Genomic DNA, 15,556 nt, shown 5'->3' on the forward strand with positions numbered 1-15,556 from the left:
AGAACCCAGGAATGGGGATGAAGCATTCTCCTGGACCACAAAGACTGAGAGGACCACATTAGAAGGATAAGAGTAGAACAGCTATGCTTGGACCATATCACCTCACCCCCAGGCTGGCACAGTATAGGGCACTGAGATACTTCCCTGCGCGACACCCTCTTACATCCTCCCCACAACCGGTACATGCCTATGGTTTCTCCAGTGGAAAAAGAGAGCACAAGGTGGATATGCATGTCCCCAGCATTGTGGGATGCTTCCTGGAAAGCCCCATTTGGTTTTTTTTTTTTTTTTTTTCAAAGATTTTATTTACTTATTTGACAGAGAGAGATCACAGTAGGCAGAGAGGCAGGCAGAGAGAGGCGAAGGGAAGCAGGCACCTCGCTGAGCAGAGAGCCTGGGACTCGATCCCAGGACCCTGAAATCATGACCTGAGCCCAAGGCAGCGGCTTAACCCACTGAGCCACCCAGGCGCCCCCCCATTTGGGTTTTGCCTCATGGTATCACCAGGGAAATTTGGGACCAGCCCACTGGGGATCAGATAGAGTTAAAGAAGGTAGTGGAGCTTATAGCAATCAGTACTGAGATCCTGATGGACCAAATCAGGACCAGATCCAGATCAGGACCAAGTTCCCGCTTGCACCTGTGTCCAAGCAGAGACCCTTGCCAAAGGTTCCTTGAAGTGAGATTGCTGGATCAGATGATAGTTCTATTTTTATTTTTTTGTATAATCTTCATGCTGTTTTCTTACAGCTGCTATATCATCTTATATTCCAACCAATAGTGTAATGATTTCCAATTTCTCCACAACCTTACTTACTCTTATTATCTTGAAAAAATCTTTTTAGGCCCATGTGCTGAAATTTATTCTCTTCCTCCCTACCTGGACCAGTGGAAAAGAATGCCTATCTTTTCATTGTTTTGCTGAAGAAGGGAAAGCTTCCCACTTAGGGGAAGAGCCAGGTATAATTCCCCTTCCCAGATTATATATCAAGAAGATTTCTTTTGTAATAACACTTAGAAGAAGGAGGCCTGGGGCTTCCTGCTCTATCTTATCATATTATCTCAGTGTTATAGACTCCTGGGTTTTTATTGGGGGGAAGGGAGAGCCACCCTTATGAGCCAAAAGAAACGATGCCTAGGCTTCCTCCTTTCTGTCTTTACCTAATAGAATGCTAACCTGAAACACACACGTGTATGTGAAGAATAGAATATTCAGCAATAAAAAGAGGGAACTTCTGCCATTCATGATAACATGGCTGGACCTTGAAAGCATTATACTAAGGGAAATAAGACAGAGAAAGACAAATACTGTATGATTTCACTTAAATACAGAATATAAAAAAGCTGAAGTTATGGATACTGAAAGCAGATTGGTAATTACCAGGCATACAGGGTAAAGTGGAGGGGGGAATGGATGAATTTGGTCAAAGGATATAAACTTCAGTTATAAAATAAATTCTGAGGTTGTAATATACTGTATGGTCACTATAGTTAATAGTGTATAGTATATTTAAAATTGCTAAGTTTATATATTATATTTATATATTTATATTTAAATTTGCTAAGTTAAAAGTTCTTAACATATACACAAAAAAAGTAACTACGTCAGCTGATGGATATATTAACTAACCTTATAATGGTAATTATTTCATGATATATACATATATCAAGTCATCACATTGTAAACCTTAAATTTACAATGATATATGTCAATTATATATATCAAAGAAGATGGAAATTATATATATCAAAAAAGATGGAAAAAAAATTTAAATAATTAAGAAAAAAGACTGCAGATGGTCATTTCAAAGCCAGTTAAATTTATAGTACTTCTATGTATGGATGAATTCTATTCTCCAAATCACTCTGTCATCTTAAATAGGTGCTAATACTAGTTATTTCAGCAGTTCTACACCCAATAGGAATGAAGGCAACAGAAATAATTAAGGATGCTTCCAAGATTTATGCAAAATTTAAATATGTCTATGCCCAGTCATGGGTATCACATACTGGTTTTCAGGTTGAAAATGTCGTCTCTATGGTGAAGGTCAAAATCCAAGCTAAAATTCTGGATATGTATTACCATGGAGGAAAAGGAGAGAGGGATTTTGGTGACTTTACATCCTGTGCTAAAAATACTTACTAAATGATTGTCAGTTCTTTTTCTGGTATAATATCTGCATTTGAGGTTCATGTTGTGGGCTGAATTGTGTTGTCCACCAATATTTATATGTTGAAATCGTAACTTCTAGTTCCTCGGAATGAAAATGTGTTTGGAAATAAGATATTTAAAGAGGTAATAAAGTTGTAAGTCAGATTTTCAGGGTGGCCCTCTATCCTATCTGACTGGTGTAGCAGGGATTAGGGTACAGAGACAGATAAATGCCTTCAAAGGAATAACACAGCAAGAAGGGAAACATCTGCAAGGAAGGAGAGATGCCTCACCAAACATGCCAACACTTTTAAATTTTAGCCTCCAGAACTCTCTTTTGTTTAAATGCTTTTCAAAGAAATAAGATATTTAATGACATTAAAAAGTTATAATTTTTTGTAAGGTTAATTATTCCTTTAAATTATTTTTGAGCACGTGATTATCTTTAATTTCCTCTTTGTTTCATTGTTTTCATGGTTTTTAAAAAGATTTCATTTATTTATTTGACACACAGAGAGAGATCAGAGTAGGCAAAGAGGCAGGCAGAGGGGGAGGCTGAAGCAGGCTCCCCTCAGAGCAGAGAGCCTCATGCAGAGCTCCATTCCAGGACCCTGAGATCAGGGCCTGAGCCAAAGGCAGAGGCTTAACTCATTGAGCCATCCAGGCGCCCCTTGCTTTTACATTATAGTACTTTGTTTCTTTTTAACAAGCTCAAATTAGAAAGGATATTGCAAGTTGACATGGTACAAAATTGATTTTTCTGCTGTAAATTATAGTTATTTCCAAATTGTTCAGTTGCTTGTAGTCAAATAAATAAATAAAATTAAAAAAAGAAATGTAAAATCAAATTAATGTTTCTTCTTTTATTAAGGAAAATAGTTTAAAGATGTGAATATTACTTTGAAATGAATATGTTCCTATTAAAAAGAAACTATAAAGCAAATCACTTGGAGCTAAAAATATCCAGGCACTATATTAAAATCCCTTTACTTTGATGATAAGGCAAGCTAAGAATATGTAAGTTTGTGATACAGAAAACTAACTAAAGTACTTGGCTCTCTTTGGATGCAAGGGGGAATTTATATATAAATTCTGCTTGTCAATCATAACTGAAAGATTTCTTAAATTGTTATTTAGTGTAAAGGTGTAAAGACTCTCTTCTTAGAAATTTATAAGACAACCATATCTAGAATTCAATTTTCAATCCACTAGCTGAAGGTATTTTCCTAGAGACAAGAAATATGTTTTTGTAAGAAACAAAAAATCCATAAAATACAAATATACGGCTCACAAATGACAGCATCAAAAAAATTTTTTTTTCTTCTTTCCTTTGAAATCTTAAAAGAGATATACAGGGGCACCTTGGTGGTTCAGCCAGTTAAGCATCTGACTCTTCATTTTGGCTCAGGTCATGACATCAGGGTCATGAGATCAAGCACTGTGTTGGGCTCCACCCTCAGTGGGGCATCTGGTTGAGAGTCTTCCTCTTATGCCCCAGCCCCCAACTCATGCTTTAAATAAACAAATAAATAAATGTCTTAACAAATAAAATAAAATACATATAAAAAGTTGAGGAGATTTTGGTTGTGGTAGATACCTACCATGATCTTCATTAGGTAGAGATTACATTTCTTTACTTCAAGTAAAAGAAAGCATAACTGAAAAGCAGCTTACACAAAGTTTTCATTTTTCTTACATAAGAGAATTCCAGAAGCAAATAGCCCAGGAAAAATATAGTAGTTCTTTTTATCATAAGAGGCCCATGCTTTCCTTCATGCCTGGTCATCTGTATCAGATGTTTTGTTATCTGATACCTACAAATGGCAATTTCACATCGGGTATCATGACAATGTTCCAAGAAGGATAGAGGAAAGGAAGGGCAAAGTATAAACTGCATGTTTCAATTATTTTTTTTAAGTGTTTTCTGCAAATCTGTAGCAGTAATTCTCACTTACATTTATTGGCCAAAATAATAAATAGAGTTCAAGTGGTAGGTTTTCTAAGAGAGAAGGTGAGAACTGATGTTCTGTGAGTGGTTAGTAGTGTTTACTGTTATATATAAAAATATATATCCAGGGGTATCTGGGTGGCTCAGTGGGTTAAGCCGCTGCCTTCGGCTCAGGTCATGATCTCAGGGTCCTGGAATCGAGTCCCATGTCGGGCTCTCTGCTCAGCAGGGAGCCTGCTTCCTCCTCTCTCTCTCTCTGCCTGCCTTTCTGCCTACTTGTGATCTCTCTCTGTCAGATAAATAAATAAAATCTCTAAAAATATATATATATACATCCAGTATCAAAATAATAGCCATTTTTTAAAAAAATTATTTATTTGATAGAGAAAGAGAGATCACAAGTAGGTAGAGAGGCAGGCAGAGAGAGAGGGGGAAGCAGGCTCCCTGGTGAACAGAGAGTCCAATGCGGGGCTCGATCCCAGGACCCTGAGATCATCACCTGAGCTGAAAGCAGAGGCTTAACCCACTGCGCCACCCCAGGTACCCCATAATAGCCATTTTTAAATTTTAATTAAGTCTTTAAAATTGCTGCTATATACACCAATTGCTTATTCTGGAAAAAATCCAATAAAATAATTGAGTTTAATAATTGGAATATGTAAATAATTATAATGTAATAATGATATGCAAATGCTTTTAAATTTAACAGACTAAGAAAAAGTCATAAACAGTCATCTCAGACAGAAATCATATGTTGTATAGAGTAATTAAAATAAATATCTATAGGGATTACATATTGTAAATTTTTCAAAATGTTATATGACTATATAAATTATAACTTCAGATAATTTTTTAATCTAATTTCCTGTTTCTAATAAACAAAAGCAGGCAAAACTAGCAAACATTTTAAGATAATTATAAAAGACATGAAGCATCATGAACCTGCCTAATGACCTTGAGTATTAAATACTTTGTGTTGAATTAGGAAATGCATTTTTTTTAAAAGATTTTCTTTATTTTATTTGACAGACAGAGATTACAAGTAGGCAGAGAGACAAGCAGAGAGAGAGGGGGAAGCAGGCTCCCTGCTGAGCAGAGAACCCGATGCGGGGCTCGATCCCAGGACCCTGGGATCACGACCTGAGCCGAAGGCAGAGGCTTTAACCCACTGAGCCACCCAGGCGCCCCAGGAAATGCATTTTATACACACACACATATATATATATTATATATATATATATATATATATATATATATATATATATATATATATTTATTCACCACATATATACTTTGAACCAATTAGGTTCATCCCTATGCACAGTGCAGTGGAGTATTTGGAATCTATTATTCAGCTTAGTGTTTTGAAATGTTTTATAAAATTAAATGTTTTGTGGTTGATCAAAGGAAAAAGAAGTTAGGGAGTTTTTTTTTTAAATATTTTTATATTGTTTTATTAAAAAGCTGTCTTTGAACTGTCAGCAGTAAGCTTAGCATAATTATCTTGGTAATGTGAGGAGACTCAAGCCAGGTGTAAGTCACAAGAATTGGCACAGACCTAAAAGGAAGATGAAATCAAGTGAGTGGATAAAATATCCTTCTTTCATAGGTGGGATCTAAGAAGGAATGTACTTCACAAATATTCCTTTTAGTTTGAGAGCAATTCAGAAAAAGAAAAGTCAAGAGCATCACTGTTTCAAAAGCTGACCTAGAATAGCTTTTCAGTGGTTACAGGAAAGTATTCTCACTGGGAAAAGCAAAGGCTGCAATAACTACATGATTTTAACCTAGATCTGGTTCATACAACTACCACCTTCTGGAATGGACAATCAGGTAGTTCAAGTGCTTACATCAAGTCAAAATGTGAAGGTTGTACACATGATTCAAAATCCTGAGTTGAAATTTCATTTGCTTGAAATAAATTGTGCTTTATTCTTGGTTCTTTTTTCAAGCCAGAATACATGTGTTAATTGATTTATCTCCATCAAATGATATACTTTCTGAACAATAATATGTTTTCCCCACTTATAAAATAGCTTATAGGAAAAGTGAACCAAGGAAAATTCATTTTATACAGAAGAATGCCATAATAAGGCAATATAGAGAAACAAAATGTATTTCCAGAAATGGACCTTCTAAATGAGATATAAGAATTCCCAAAAAGTTGGGAAAAAAGGAAATCACAGGATCTTACTAGACAATTAATTTATTTTTTCTTTTTAAATTGTTGTTATTATTATTGTTATCAGTGTTATCAATTCTACAATTATGTCCATGTTCAGTAAGTTCTTTAGGGATAATTGATCTGATGTTATTTATCTAACCAGCTTGTGTTGGTCTAACAAATGTCATGGTTTAAAATTTCTTGATCAGCCAGTATGGCCTTCAGAAAGCTAGCTAGTGTATGTGTGTGAGTGTGTGTGTATACACACACAAAGTCATCTATCTATATATACATACATACATATATATGGTATAGATAATTTGTATTTATATAATTCTATAAATTGTATATGTAATATATAGAAATATAAATTACATTTATATAATTTATAGAATTATATAAATTGTATATGTAATATATAGAAATATAAATTACATATACAATTTATAGAATTATATAAATACATATACAATTTTATATATTATATATCATATATTATACATAATAGAATAATCTAACTAATATTCACAATATATAATGCTATAAACTATGAATATTTACATAGTATTTATATAGCATTTTAGATATTTTAATATAAATCTATATTCACATACACTTATATTTACATATAAATACATATTTATATATGTAAAATATAAAAATATAACTATATCTACATAGTATTACATGCATATTATATATTTACATTATATATCTTTATATACATTTTTTAAACTTTTTTGGTACAGTGATTGGCTTGGTAAACTTATCAAACTATCACCATTCAAAATATAATCATCTTTTAATTATGTTTTAGTTGGAAGCATGTATTAGTGATTAAAAATAAGATTGTAATATTATGGATTGATATCAGTAAATTATTCTAATTGTTAACATTAAATTTGAATCACTAACATATGTCAGTGTTATGTCAAGAATCCATAACAGTGGGCTTTTTACTTTTATTTTTATTTTTATTTATTTATTTAAAGCTTTTATATATCCATTTGACAGACAGAGATCACAAGTAGGCAGAGAAGCAGGCAGAGAGAGAGGAAGGGACAGGCTCCCTGCTGAGCAGAGAGCCTGATGCATGTGGTGCTCAGTCCTAGGATCCTGAGATCATGACCTCAGCCAAAGGCAGAGACTTTAACACACTGAGCCACCCAGGTGCCCCAACAGTAGTCTTTTTAGTAAAGATAATACTACTATCACAATTATAATCAATCAATCAACCTTATGTATTATTTATTGTAAAAAACACTGAATGTAGTTAGGTGTTTATTTTTAAATGATTTTTATCACTGTGGAATACATTAACAGTAAATCTTACTGTTCTGATATGAGAAAGACCGAGGGATAATCACATGGACTATTATTTACAACAATATTAAGTAGCTTCAATTTAAATACTCATATTTAGTAAAGGTATATTGTAATATTTTGGCAATAAAGCAGAGGAGAGGAAATAAGTAGAGGAAATAAATGATAGATTAATGACACCACATAACTACTGATTAAAAAAATATTAAGTAGGGAAATTATGGATAGTTTTGGTTGCTTGCTTTAGCTTCTTAGTAAATGATTTATATCTTTATTACATATAATATAAAATCTTCTTTATAGAAAATAGGGTACAAAATTTGTATAAAATTTTAAATAAACTGAGATTTTAGAGAAATTCTTTCTTTAAAAAGATATTGGTTATAATTCACTAGATTCTTGAGGGACACGTTTATTTCAAACTGTTGTTAGTTTTGAGAGGGAGAAAGAATCAAGTGAAAAATACAAGTTATCTTAAAAATGCACTATAATGATGAAATGTTGTATACTGGGAGTTATTAATGAAGGTACATATTTCATAGATTTAAGGAATGAATGGGGAGATGGCTGTGAATGGAGAAGACTTGAAATTTATTAAAAAAATAGATGTATCGTGTTCAGAAGTTGGTCTCGGTGTTTTACAGACAGAGCTGGTAAACATACACTCACCAAAAGCTTGTCATCTGCCATTCTGGATGCATAGTTCTGTGAATTCAGTTAAAAGACAAGAACTGAGTTAGTTATTTTTTCTTTACTTTTTAAAAACCCTTAAAGAAAAATAAAACCTACATGATCTGAATAACAGGAAGCTGTGGGAAAAGCAGTGTAAAAGCTCAGTCTTGAGCTCCATTATTCTATGAATGGAAGTAGAGGAAAATATGGTACAAATTCAAGGCAAGGTAAAAGTCTTCAAGAAGTGAAGGAGAGAGGAACTATACATGTAAGAAAGGTACTGACTAGATCAGTAGGACTAATATAAAAGATCACTTACAATATGTTAGCAGAAGAAAAGAGTGGAATAATAAAATTAACAGGCTATGGAAGGCTTGAAAGCCAAGAGTATGAACTTTAATGCAGGCAATCTAATATACTCAATGATATAAGGTTTTATTAGGATTTTTCTGGCAAAGGACAGATTGCTTTATGAAGAAAATGACACCATTTAGAAAGTGATTTCAGTATTATGGAAGTGAGGCAATGTGGGAGGATATAAGAGGACATATTTTTATACAAAATATTGGATTTTATCCAGAAAGCAATGAAATGTAATTTACATTTTAGAAATTTCACTTTGCAATCTGGATAGCAGTCAGAGACAGTGGGATAAATTGGGAGAATTTTGCTTGATTCAGAGAAGAAATAATCATGTTGGACAGAAAACAATAGATTCAATAAACAGATCAGTGTTTGAATCGTCAGTATTTAATGACTAATTGAAAATGAGACTGTTGATGGAAAAGGTGGAGTTAAAGGAAAGTCACTGCTTTCTGGTTAAGCAGATGGAAACAGAATGCCGTTGTGCAACATACTCCGTAATCGGCTAGAGAAGTGGAGAGGTTTTATGCTAGAGAGGGGTGGCGATGAGTGACAGGTCCAGTTTAGAACAAATCCATTCTGCTATCTGTGGCTATCTACATGGAAGTTTGATGACTGTCTATGATATTGGATATTTTGTGTTGGAGGTTAAGGAGATATTTAATATTTTCAGGGTTTGGGGGCTAATGTTAAGGAGAGTAAGTATTTGAAGACTGAGAGAAAGTAGTAAACCAAGGAAGCTGTAGTATCAAAAAGAAAAAAAAGAAAAGAAGAAAGAATGAGAGAACAAAAGAGAGAAAAATATATAAAGAACTTATGAAACTCAAAACCCAAAAACAAATAATCCAATTAAAAAATGAACAGAAGACTTGAATAGACATTTTTCCAAAGAAGACATACACATGGTTTACAGATGCATAAAAAGATGCTCAACATCACTCAGCATCCGGGAAATACAAATCAAAACTACAATTGAGATACCACCTCACTCCTGTCAAAATTGCTAAGACCAACATCACAAGAAACAATAGGTGTTGGTGAGGATGTGGAGAAAGGGGAACCTCTTACACTATTGGTGGGAGTGAAAACTGATGCAGCCACTGTGGAAAATTATATGGAGTTTCCTCAAAAGGTTAAACATAGAACTACCTTACAGTCCAGCAATTTCTGTGCTATTTACTCAAAGAATACAAAAATACTATTTGAAGGGATACGTGGTCCTAATGTTAATTGGCAGGACTATCAACAATAACCAAATTATGAGAAGAACCCAAATGTCTGTTGACTGATGAATGGCTAAAGAAGATGTGGTATATACAGTGGAATATTACTCAGCTATAAAAATAATGAAATCTTACCATTTATAACAACATGGATGGAGCTAGAGAGTATTATGCTAAGTGAAATAAGTCAGTCAAGGAAAGATAAATGCCATATGATTTCACTCATATGTAGAATTTAAGAAACTAAACAAATAGGGGGGGAAAGACAGAGAGAAAAACCAAGAAAGAGACTCTTAACTATAGAGAAAAAACTGATGGTTACCAGAAGGGAAGTGGGAGGGAAGATGGGTTAAATAGGTGATGTATATTACAGAAGGCACTGCCTGTGAAGAGCACCAGGTGTTATATGTAAATGTTGCATCACTAAATTCTACACCAGGAACTAATATTACACTGAATATTAACAAACTGAAATTTGAATAAAAACTTGGGGTAAAAAAGCAAAATGAAAAGACAAGTCCCAGATTGGGAGAAAATATTTTCAAAAGATATATATCTTATACAGGACTATGATCCAAAATATATAGAGAAGTTTTAAAACTCAATGAAAAAACAAGAAAGGTATTTAAAAGTGTCCTGAAGACCTTATCTAAGAAGATATACAGGGGCGCCTGGGTGGCTCAGTGGGTTAAGCCGCTGCCTTCGGCTCAGGTCATGATCTCAGAGTCCTGGGATCGAGTCCCGCATCGGGCTCTCTGCTCAGCAGAGAGCCTGCTTCCCTCTCTCTCTCTCTGCCTGCCTCTCCATCTACTTGTGATTTCTGTCAAATTAAAAAAAAAAAAAAAAAAGATATACAGATAGCAAGAAAGCATATGAAAAGATGTTCCTCATCATTTGTCATAGGGAAGTACAAATTAAAATAATAATGAGAAACCACTACACAGCTGTTAGAATAACCAATTCAAGAACACTGACAACACCAAACACTGATGATGTGGAACAAGAGAAATTCTCATTCACTGTTGGTGAGAATGCAAAATGGTACAGCTGCTTTGGAAGACAGTTTTGTGATTTCTTACAAAACTAAACATATACTTACTATATGATCCAGAAATCATGCTCTGGAATTTTCTCAAAAGAGATTTATGGTCTACATTAACAGGTCCATAGATATTTATAGCAGTTTTTTTCATAATTGCTAATACTTGTAATTAACTAAGATGTCCTTCAGTAAGTAAATGGATAAATAAACAGTGGTGTATACAGACAATGGAATATTTTTAACACTGAGTAGACATGAAGGAAACTTATACGCATATTACTAATTAAAAGATTATCTGAAAAAGCTACATGCTATATGATTCCAACTATATGATATCTGGAAAAGGCAGAGCTATGGAGACAATAAAAAGTTCAATGATTGCTAGGAATTAAGAGAGGGGAAAGGGGAACAGGCAGTTGATTTTAAGGCAGTGAAGTTATTCTGTATAATAGTGCAATGGTAGATATATGTCTTTACACATTTGTCAAAACACATAGAATGTATAACACCAGAGTGAATTCCAATGTAAACTGTAGGCTTTGAGTGTTGATGTGTTAATGTAGGGTCATTGAAAGTAACAGATATACCACTGTGGTGCTAAATGCCAACAGTAGGGGAAGTTGTGTGTGGTCTGGGGAAGACAGGGTTCAGGAAGTATATGCAAACTCTCTGTACTTTCTGCTCAGTTTTGTTGAGAACCTAATACTGCCTTATGAAATTAAGTTTATTGATTTAAACACATGCACACACTTCCTCATGTGATATTGCCAAGTTTTATATTCCATTTATGTTTATTTGTTTATAACAGCATTGTTCCAGAAAGAAAGAATGTTCAATAACTTATAAGGATTCATGTGTATCTGTACTTACATCTAAAAAGATGGGGGGAAAAAACAAAGAACAGCTAGGGAAAGGACAGAAATTAGTCAATAATGAATTGAAGATATCCATGACATTTACCTTCATACTTCAGTGGACCGTATGTTTGGTTTGACATTTTATAGAAACTCCTATAAAAAAGTATTCTGATCATTTACACACTTGACAGTGATCATAAGATTAAATATACTTTTGGAGGAAGAACACTCATTCTTTCAGCACAATGTTTATTATCACTGAAAAAGTCCTTGCTGACATTGTTTTGGCACAGCTGCAATGAGACTTTGCTTCCTGAGCTCCTATCTTGTAGCATATTCTCCTATGAAGACTGATAAGGAATTTCACAAAAGCAATCCTGCTGGAGTGGTGGGGTGGAGCAAGGAAATTCAATCCAGTTACTGTTTGCTGATTTTGTTACACAGTGGCAGAACACAACATAATGTATCCTATTTTGAGGACTCCATCCACAGATCTGACAATCAAACAAATATGCACTCACCCAATGTTTCCAGTGTAATTCTCTGTTGAACACAAACTATCTCTGCATATACATATCTAGACAGTCAGAGAAGATGAATGCCTTTAGCTTGTCTTAAGCTTCTACACACTAGGTTGCATATGCATGCTGTCCATCAGGGAAGAATTCATGCAGTGAGACATGGAAAGAGAAGAGTAGACCAGGGCAAAGGAGATCAGCAAGCTTCAAGCTGAGATATTTTTACAATTCCTTGAATTTTTTGTGACCTGGGTTACCTTGTACACCTTTTGGAAAAGTGCTATCTTTGTTTATATCAAATTTTACAACTATTTTAAATTATTAAACACTCAAATAATTTTACATGTAAAAATTTATGTCAAGTATAGATTGAGTCCATATTGCCAATTCACTTTGAAGGTAAGTATAATAAATGGGGCAGGTAAATATGGTAGGCAAACCAAATATGCTATGGTGCACACATAAGTGTTCTGTGAATAAATATTTCAATGTTTAATTGTCACCTCCAATTTCATTCAATAAAAGAAAACAATTTCTTTTCAACATATACTTTCAATTCATGCTTTATTTTACTATCTTTATGGGTAGCTTTGAACACAAATAGGAATAAATAAATCACTTCTGCCTTGAGAAAGACACACACAAAATTATAGTATTTTAAGAATTAGAAATATTAGAACATCATAAACTTGATAATGTATAACTCAGCCCTGTTGACAGCATATCACTACTGTATATTATTCAGTCAGTACAGATTTTAAGTTCAGATGCTAACATGGTTCAAACTGGTAGCCTAACTGGTAAATTGGGACAGCTGAGATCTGTGATGAAAAATAAAACAATGCCACCAGTCATCGGTGTCCTGCAAGAAACCATGAACCTGAGTTATGCATACCATTTCCTGATTTCTGGAGAAATGCCGATTGATTCCATTTATGCTTTGAAATATATCTATATTCAAGATGTTTTGCAAATTTCAAAGTAAATTATTATTATTACTATTTTTGCTTTTCCAACAACAGTGCTCAAGTGTTCCCTTTACTCCAAATTTTTGGTAGATGAATGGATAAAAATAGAATATCATTCAGTCATAAAAAGGGATGAATTCTTGCCACTTGCAACAACATATGTGGACCTGGACAGTATAATGATAAGCGAAATAAGTTAGAGAAAGATACCATATAACTTCACTCATATGTGGAATTTAAAAATAAAATGAATGACTTATTTCGCTAAGCATGATACGCTCTAGTTCCATCCATGTTGTCGCAAATGGCAAGATTTCATTTCTTTTGATGGCTGCATAGTATTCCATTGTGTATATATACCACATCTTCTTGATCCATTCATCTGTTGATGGACATTTAGGTTCTTTCCATAGTTTGGCTATTGTGGACATTGCTGCTATAAACATTCGGGTGCATGTGTCCCTTTGGATCACTACATTTGTATCTTTAGGGTAAATACCCAATAGTGCAATTGCTGGGTCATAGGGCAGTTCTATTTTCAACATTTTGAGGAACGGGGGGGAGGGGGTTTGGGAGAAGGGGGTGGGATTATGGACATTGGGGAGGGTATGTGATTTGGTGAGTGCTGTGAAGTGTGTAAACCTGGTGATTCACAGACCTGTACCCCTGGGGATAAAAATATATGTTTATAAAAAATAAAAAATTAAAAAAAAAATAATAAAATGAATGAACAAAGGAAAAAATGAGACAAACCAAAAAACAGACTCTTAACTATAGAGAACAGATGGTTACCAAAGGGGTGGAGGGTGAGGGATGGGTGAAATAAGTGAAAGTAATTAAGAGTACACTTATCTTGATGATCACTGAATAATACATGGAATTGTTGAATCACTATACTGTACATCTGAAACTAATATAAATTTATATGTTAATTATGCCAGAATTAAATGTTTAAAAAAGGTGAATTATTCTTAAAAGCAAGCAAAATGTTAATATTGGCATATTTATATGTTGAAAAACTTAGTATTAGAAATGTAGAAAAATGATATTGCTAATAGTAATTAAAATATTTTTCTTTCTCCTTTAATAATATATATTTTAATTTTTATATATCTCATTGTTGAAAATACTGACAAATAAATATGTGAATTTAAAAATGCAGATCTGGGTGCCTGGGTGGCTCAGTGGGGTAAGCCTCTGACTTCAGCTCAGGTTATGGTCTCAGGGTCCTTGGATCAAGTCCTCTGTCGGGCTCTCTACTCAATGGGGAACCTGCTTCCTTCTCTCTCTCTCTCTGACTGCTTCTCTGCCTACTTTTGATCTCTCTGTCAAATAAATAAATAAAATCTTCAGAAAAAATGCAGATCCACCAAAAAGATAAATTTTAAAATTGTGTTGAATTCCATTCATGATATTTCATTTGAATACATGCAACTAATAGAAAAATTAGGGTAAGATTGCAGTTATAGTTCTGTGATCTCTCTTGTGACTATTATAATGTCACAATTTTTATACCATGAAAATCTTTGAATATTTACTTTTAAATAGAAATGTGATATGCATTACATAATTACACAATAGTTAATCTGCAAAACTCCTAGTGTTAAGTGTGTGTAATGTTCCTAATTTTTTATTATTATGAAAAGTTATTTAGCTAAAAGAACACAAATATATTTACTGCTGGAAGATGTTTCATCATTCTACAAAAATTTCTCTCTCTGTATAGACCTAGCAACAGTAAGTATTAATAGTAGACAAAATTATGTCAGTTTGATCAGTGAAAATCACATGAGATCTCTGTCCTTATTTCCTAGTGATTATAAAGATATTTTGCTATTTCCTAATAATTTGTATTCTTCCACTAATGAAGTTTTCATTATATTTGTTCATTTTTTTAATGGGAAAGAAACTGATTCCTTACAAAATTTCAAGGACTCATGTGTTAAGGATAATAATCCTTCTTTAGCATACTTGTTGCAATTATTTTCCTATTTTTTCATTCTTTAATACTCTTTATTAAAAGAATGTACAGAAAACTATAAATTTCTGATATTTATGTATATGTGCAATTTACAAACTATGATGTTATCAAAAACAAGGTAAAGCTAAACCATTTATTTGTATATGACTTAGATATATAATTATCTTCTTATGTATTTACTTACATTTTATTATTTTATCATTTTTCTATTATGTTCAATTAGCTAGCATGTAATAAATCGTTATTTTTTGAGGTAGTGTTCAATGATTCATCAGTTACATGTAACATCCAGTACTCTCATTTTATAAGAAATTATATTTCTTGTGTCAACCTGAGAATGGAAAA

The sequence above is a fragment of the Mustela nigripes genome, chromosome 2, assembly GCF_022355385.1.
Source record: "Mustela nigripes isolate SB6536 chromosome 2, MUSNIG.SB6536, whole genome shotgun sequence".
Classification (NCBI taxonomy): domain Eukaryota; kingdom Metazoa; phylum Chordata; class Mammalia; order Carnivora; family Mustelidae; genus Mustela; species Mustela nigripes.